General features: G+C 40.4%; 1 long non-coding RNA gene across 1 annotated transcript; it reads left to right on the top strand.

The window, feature by feature from the left end:
• The first annotated feature begins 942 nt into the window (after positions 1 to 942).
• On the top strand, positions 943 to 2891 carry LOC134297992 (uncharacterized). The gene is made up of 2 exons (XR_010004952.1): positions 943 to 1502; positions 1586 to 2891. It is a non-coding gene; the product is annotated as an uncharacterized LOC134297992 (long non-coding RNA).
• The last annotated feature ends 5208 nt before the right edge of the window (positions 2892 to 8099 follow it).

Below are 8099 nucleotides of genomic sequence, written 5' to 3'. Positions count from 1 at the left end.
AAACTAGGAGGGATCGCCTAACCTCTGTACAATATAATGTAATTCTGGCATGCTTTTTAAAACAATGTAATTCAGACAGACCTGGATTTGCCCTTATGCACAGTTGTTGCTACACAGGTGCTTTTATCATAACTCTCACTGCATCTATGAAGATTAGCTCCCAACTGATGAGCTAACACATTGCAGCTATTCAAGAGGGAACAGAACATTGCATCACCATTCAGTTCACTTTTGCCTGGTATGACAGTAACAACATTGTGTGTTTATTATGTTCAAGAACCACTGGAGACAATCATATTTAATTTGCTCCTATTAAAAGTATTTTTATGCACTGCGAAAACTTCTGATTCAAATGTATTTAGTTTCAGAAGTTGTAATACAAAGAGTTTAAAATGTGAGAATTATGTGGGCAAAGATGACAGCCACCCACCCACACCAGCCAGAAGAAACAGTCTCATACATGATGTTGGGATAACCAAGGGCCACAACTTGTTTATTTGTTACAACTGATAAACAGGATTGGCAGGCATTGGACAGATCAAGGCACTGGACAGTGCACTGCTAACCAATGCACTAAGAGAAACAATAGGAGGAGCAGAGCAGGTCCCAATTCTTTCCACCCCGGGAGACCTGTATCATGACACAGGTACCGGGAGGACATCTAGACACCTCTCACGAAAAGCGCGGGCTTTTGAGGCTGGTGTGCGGACTAAAATCTGCCCCGAACCGCATTTTTTAAACCCAGGTCAGTGCAGACTTTTCTATTGTGTGGTACTGCCCCTAATGTGTTTTTCAGTAAGAGAAAGGAAGAGTATGGGAAGAGTGAGTTTAAGTGCTAGTCGGTACATTAGTACTTATTCTCTACAAATAGTATTTAATGAAGCTCTTCCATAAGTCATTAATATCTCCAGTTAGAATATCCTGGGTTCATAAAAGAAAAACCACAGCTCCTCTACTGTGTATTATAGAAACCCCAATTGTTATGGTTGAGCCTTCTGGCTCCGATACTAGGAGACTCCTCGAGAGTCAGACTCTTTTGAGGAGCGTGAAAGGAAACGGCTCCGGGACTTATTTGCAGAACCAACAGATGAGGACTCATTTGAGGGTTTTACCGAGGGAATGGAGGAAGAAATGGTCAGCTCGGAGGAGGATGACATGGAGTGGACTCGTGTGAGGGAGGATTTGGGTGTCACCGGCAATGAAAGCATGGGAGGCGATTGGCGGGTTGCAGGATCAGACCCATGGACGGGCTGGAGAGATGGAGCGGGATCCACAGCTGGGGATGCTGTGGGGCGTAGTCAAAGGTGTTTTAGCTCTGATGAGGATGATGATGATGGGGCACCTGGGATTAGGATGGCAGCTGACAGCGATGATGAGTTTGAACTGGGATAAAATGGGGTTTAGGATCAATGTCTAATTGCGTTGGGCAAGGTAATCTGGACGAACGCTTGGGCTCTTGTTGGGGAACTTCCTGAAGACGGGTGTGACTCGTTGCTGGATACGTAAGTTACTAAGGACACTGGGCATAGATGGCGGGAGGTACTGTGTGGGGTTTTTCTGTGCAACTTGTGTTTAATCTTGATAGCTTGGACCTCCGTCGTCTTTTTGACGGACATTAATTACCTACTCTGGATTGACGCTGGACTGACTGACTTCGACCCCGGATTATCCCTTCTGTGGCTATCGGTGGGACTTGTGGAATTCTAGACGTCTGTGAAGAGCGGTGAGGCAGGGAGGAATCTTTTTCTGAATCCCACCACTGCCTCCAACTGAGGAGAACTGTGGTGATGTGCGCGCGTATGAGAGGGAGGAGTGGAGGATGTGTGAATGTATGACAGGGATGATTTAGTGGATAAGGAAGGATAACGGAACTGATTGGGTTTAAATGAGTAAAGATGGTAACTTATATAGGAAAGTACGGTAACTTATATAGATAGGTACGGTAACTGCCACCAACGTGAGGTAACAGGCTTACAGAGAGGCAAGGAGACTTATCTTTATGAACAATAACAAAATTCAAGTTTATTTTTGGTACATAAGCGTATGGTTTCAATCAGTAAACGTTCCGGATCTTAAGTTACAATGTAGTCTTTCTTGAATGGATATTTCTTAAATAACTTCTCTTCAACACAGTATACTAAACTCCCCTGGTCAGCTTATATTCCCAGCCTTTCCCCTGAGTGACCATAAGCTGCCGTCCTTAGCTGATTTCCACAGCTCCTAATCTTTCCAAAACCTAACCGCAACTGTCCTTTTTAAACCCTCACAGCAACAGAACTTTTTAAAAGGGAATATGCTCCAACTGTCATCTTAGCCACGCCCCCTTTTTCCTCCAGAGAGAGGTTACGTTGCCATGGCAACCCGCTGAACACAGCTGGCTTCCATGTGAGACCTGTCTTCATCAATACATAACTCCCCTTTTTCCTTTTAATAAACAAATAAAATCATATCAATAATTCCCATTAACTCATAACATCCTTACAGTCTGCATTTGGCTTTCGACCTTGGACCGGATTGAGACCCTGCTGACCGCCGTTACCCTGATTGATGTGCCTGGACCCGGATTTCGCTCGTTGCACGGAGGAGTAAACAGCCTGATTTACTCATCTGTAGCGTTTGAGTAGCAGAGAGGATTCTGCTGCCAGTTTATTGTGTTCATTCTGACCTCTGTTAATCCTCTTTTGTTTGCTAAATCTGCCAGGCTGAAGTAAGCACTTTTGATTTAATCCGGATTAAACTCCTGTTTAATCCGGTTTATCCTTTTGAACCGTTTTAGTTCAAACGGAGCTGTTTTTTGTTACTTTTCACACTGAAGTCAAGTGTTTGCCTAATCCTTTGTTTCCTACGGGCATTTTCAGTTTTGTAACTTCAATAAACTGAGTTTTACTCTATTTGGTGGCGTTCTGTCTCTGACACCAATCTCCCAATCTGAAAGGATGATGGCTGTGAATTCCTTTTGCAAAATGGAAAGCAGAAGATAATGTTATGAATATAATAATCTTAGGTCTGGTTGAAATAATCTGAAGTCAGTTCCAAATAACTATGGTGTGTCCACAAACCGCTTCCTTTCGCTTGCTCAGCATCCATCAAAATGTTTCTATTCAAATCTGTGACAGGATACTATGTAAATGCTCTTTACTGTGACTACATTTATTACAAGATTGCTGTTAATTAATTTAAAACAATTGCAGATTTCACTGCAGAATTTTATGGTTCTTGAAATCATCTTAAAAACTGGTTAGAGGGAAATAATAACATATATGAAGGGGATTCGGGATGATGCCAGACTAAAATTGCAGAAAGAAGATCTATGGTGCATTTAGCTTCTCCTATTGCAAGTAGGACCACCCCAAGGAGCCAGATTACAGAACTTAACATGTTGGCAGTTTCTACTTCAGACAAAAAGCATACTAATAAATGTAATTCAATGTAAAATTAGAGTATTTAAAACTAGTTGTAACAGTTTAAGATCAATTAACAACATACATCTATGCAGATTTAGATGAAATCAGGTACACTTGGTTCTATGATTCTCCTCATACTTGCCTATATATTTATATGTTAAATATATAGTTTTCCTGCCATGGGAGAGTGATCTGTGTCAGATTTGCTCACCTTGAAAAGTCTTGCATCACGGAAAATGATGTGTTCAATATGCATCAAGTACCTCCAAATCCCCATTCTGTGAAGCATTTGTTCTTGATTGGAAATCTCCTAGCTCATGCTACACTGAGTGTACCATCCAAATCCATCTGCAGATCAATGTGGCATGCAGACTCCAGCAGATCAGAAAGTACCTATTTATAACTCTTGTAACCCTAATAAATATACTGATATGGACATCAAGGACGTCAAGGATTAGGATCTGAGGGAGATACATCAGTGCATTCTTTATGACATTTTATGTATCCTTTGTGAAGAAGGATAGGTTTACACTTGGTTATTGTATGTTTTCTGGGCTGTATGGTCATGTTCTAGAAGTATTCTGTCCTGATGTTTCGCCCACATCTATGGCAGGCATCCTCAGAGGTTTGCCATAGATGTGGGTGAAACGTCAGGAGAGAATACCTCTAGAACATGACCATACAGCCCGGAAAACATACAACAACCCTGTCATCCTGGCCATGAAAGCCTTTGACAACAGTTTATACTTGGATTGGAATCAAACACTGCAGTCTGAGAATTCAGAAAAATACCAGCATAAAGAAAGAAGAATTCAATATGATACATTGCATGAAAAAGATTGATTTATTCTTTAAAAATGTTATAGAAGGTATTTTTTGTGGGTGATAATCTTCCTAACCTGGTATACAGTTAGAAAAGAATTAGGGAAAGCCCCTTACTATTTTATGTATGCCAGTCCAGCACTTAGGCCTTCCAAAGATTAGTTTTCAGAATTAATCGCATGGTATGTTTTATTCTTTCCTTTTCTTTACCTAAGTGGCCAGATTGCCTTCACCATTTTGTGATTTGAACTGAGACTTTCTGTAAACAAAGTGGAATATCTCGCTGTTCCATTAAACCAGGAGTTGTTCAACTTTTTAAGCAGAGGGCTGGTTCACGGTCCCTCAGAGTGTTGTGGGGCTGGGCTATAGTTTGGGGGGGAGGGAGGAAACAGGAATCAATTCCTATGCACAGCACACATGTCCTATCTGTAGTGCAAAAAAAGAAAAAGAAAAAAAAAGAAGGAACAATACAATAGTTAAAATGAAGAACAATTTTAACCAATATAAACTTACCACTATTTCAATGGAAAGTGGGCCTGCTTTTGACTGATGAGATAGTCAAGTTAATTAAAATGGTTGTTGTCATGTGCCTTCAAGTCATTTCAGACTTAGGGTGCCCATAAGTCTGAATTTAGGGTGGGGGCTGCACAAATGATCTTGAAGGGCCCACAGCCTTAGTTTAGGGATCATGCATTAAACAATAACAAATGATAAACAGCTTGAGATCTTTCCTTCCTTCCTTCCTTCCTTCCTTCCTTCCTTCCTTCCTTCCTTCCTTCCTTCCTTCCTTCCTTCCTTTTGTATTTGTAAGCATTATTTTCCCAGAACCAGTACTGAGATGGCTTACAGTGCTATTAACAACAAGTATGAATAAAAATATAAAACTGCTGAGCTGTGAGGCAAGACAGGAAAATTATAAATATAACTAGCTGTGCCCGGCCACGCGTTGCTGTGGCTTAGTCTGGTGGTGTTGGTCAGTCTACATTAGGTTGTATTGATGCTGTGACCTCCACCCTTCTTTATACTCACATTAGTAGTAGTATTTGAAGTCTGTTACCTTCTTCAATTTTTGTGTTGATTGATAATTGCTTGAGATCCCTGTTGTCTTTGGTTTGTTGTTAATTGTAATGTCTGATTCTGCTGAGTGCGGTTTATATTTTTATTGTGGTACAATAGTCTTTTTTTTTTGCCTGTGTAGGTGTTTATTATTATTGTTGTTGTAGTGGTCATGAAGGTTGGATAAGTTAGATGCTACTGTATTGTTTTTTGGAGGCCCACTGTAGCACTGACTGGCCTCTCAGCCTCAGTGCCTGGCTGTTTCTTGCCTGTGATGGTGTAGATTCTTATTGTTGTTGTTATTGTTATTATTGTAATTGTTTTTTTGGAGGCCAAGTGTGAATGTAGGGATTGGGGAGGTGGATGAGTTGTGTTGTCAAATTTTGTATTTGTTATAGTCACAATGCGTTGTTGTAAGTATTGTGGGTCCGGATTGTGGTTTTGTGGTGTGGTTGTGTTGTTACAACTGAGAGGCAAGGCTTTTGTGTTGTGTTGTCAAGTTTTGTATTTCTGGGGCGTTTAGTTGTATGCCAAGTTTTGTATTTCTGGGGCGTTTAGTTGTGTTGTTATAGACACTATGCATTGTTGTGAGTTTTGTGGGTCCGGATTGTGGTTTTGTGGTGTGGTTGTGTTGTTACAATCGGGAGGGAATGCTTTTGTGTTGTGTTGCCAAGTTTCGTATTTTTGGGGCGTTTAGTTGTGTTGTTATAGTCATGATGCGTTGTTGTGAGTTTTGTACGTCCGGATTGTGGTTTTGTGTTGTGGTTGTGTTCTTACAACTGGGAGGCAAGGCTTTTGCGTTGTGTTGTCAATTTTTTTATTTCTGGGGCGTTTAGTTGTGTTATAGTCATGATGCGTTGTTGTGAGTTTTGTGGGTACGGATTGTGGTTTTGTGGTGTGGTTGTGTTGTTACAACCAGGAGAAAAGGCTTTTGTGTTGTGTTGTCAAGTTTTGTATTTCTGGGGCGTTTAGTTGTGTGCCAAGTTTCGTATTTCTGGGGCGTTTAGTTGTGTTGTTATAGTCACGATGCGTTGTTGTGAGTATTATGGGTCTGGATTGTGGTTTTGTGGTGTGGTTGTGTTGTTACAACCTGGAGGGAAGGCTTTTGTGTTGTGTTGTCAAGTTTTATATTTCTGGGGCGTTTAGTTGTGTGCCAAGTTTCGTATTTCTGGGACGTTTAGTTGTGTTGTTATAGTCACGATGCATTGTTGTGAGTTTTGTGGGTCCGGATTGTGGTTTTGTGGTGTGGCTGTGTTGTTACAACTGGGAGGCAAGGCTTTTGCGTTGTGTTATTAAGTTTTATATTTCTGGGGCGTTTAGTTGTGTGCCAAGTTTCGTATTTCTGGGGCGTTTAGTTGTGTTGTTATAGTCACGATGCATTGTTGTGAGTGTTATAGGTCTGGATTGTGGTTTTGTGGTGTGGTTGTGTTGTTACAACCTGGAGGGAAGGCTTTTGCGTTGTGTTGCCAAGTTTCGTATTTCTGGGGCGTTTAGTTGTGTTGTTATAGTCACAATGCGTTGTTGTGAGTTTTGTGGGTCCTGTGTGGTTTTGTGGTGTGGTTGTGTTGTTATAACTGAAAGGCAAGGCTTTTGCATTGTGTTGCCAAGTTTTGTATTTCTGGGGCGTTTAGTTGTGTTGTTATCGCATGATGCGTTGTTGTGAGTTTTGTGGGTCTGGATTGTGGTTTTGTGGTGTGGTTGTGTTGTTGTAACCTGGAGGCAAGCCTTTTGCATTGTGTTGCCAAATTTCGTATTTCTGGGATGTTTAGTTTTGTTGTTATAGTCACTGCGCAAACAACTTTATCATTTTATATATATAGATGGGCGAACCGTAACTTCATGAGCACTTAGTCAAGAACTGGACCTGACTGTGCCCATTATCTATTGATTGTAGCATTTTTTATCATTATCACATCATACTGTTATGCTGCTATAGTGATAGATTACTGCTGAATTTGTCTGACCCTTATTGCATGGCATCACTGATCTCCAGGCATTGTTGCATTGTAGGGTTGTTGAAATTTAGGAGTTTTTCCCCATACTGGAAATAATCTATTATTGTCCCTTTTCCTGCAACAATTCAGAAACCAATTCCGATGCTAATATCTCATAGCACTTTGCAAAAACCATATATCAGAAATATCTTCTATGAAAGATCATGCATTAGGAATATTATGCTATATTATACTAGGAAACACCTACATGAAAAATGTACGTGAGTTATATATAACATTTCCAGATAGATTTTAAAAATGAGATGTGAGGAATTTATGATAAGGAAAAAAATGGAATTTGAATGATGTCTATCCCAATATGTAAAAGAGCTAGATATGTAAAAGAGCTAACCTGTTCTATACGCTCTGCATCTAGAACCCATTTGTGTCTAGATGGGTGCTTTCCGAACACCATAATTTTTGACTTGGTTTTGTTTATTGTCAGCTCGTTTTTGTGGGCGTAGGTGTTATGTTTAATCAGTAATCTTCATAAACCTATTTGAGTATTAGACATCAAAACCATGTCATCTGCATATAGAAAAGTATTTATGTGTCTGTTACCAATTTTAGGCATGTGGACCTCGGGGCTGCTGAGGTGGTCTGGCAGGTCATTGATATAAAGGTTGAAAAGTAAAGGGGCCAATAAACATCCTTGACTTACACTTTTGCAGGAACCTATTCTCTTTGTCAAGGCACCACTGATTCCCATTCTAACCTGGATTTGCTTGTTGGAGTATAAACTTTTGATCAGGAGTAGTAATCTATAGTCTATTCCACGTACTGTTAGTTTTTGCAAGAGGAGCTCTCTGTTGATGCTGTCAAA

This window comes from Anolis carolinensis, chromosome 1, assembly GCF_035594765.1.
Source record: "Anolis carolinensis isolate JA03-04 chromosome 1, rAnoCar3.1.pri, whole genome shotgun sequence".
In the NCBI taxonomy this organism is placed as follows: Eukaryota; Metazoa; Chordata; class Lepidosauria; order Squamata; family Dactyloidae; genus Anolis; species Anolis carolinensis.
The sequence above is the reverse complement of the archived record's forward strand: the minus strand, read 5'-3'. Positions and strand labels throughout refer to the sequence as shown.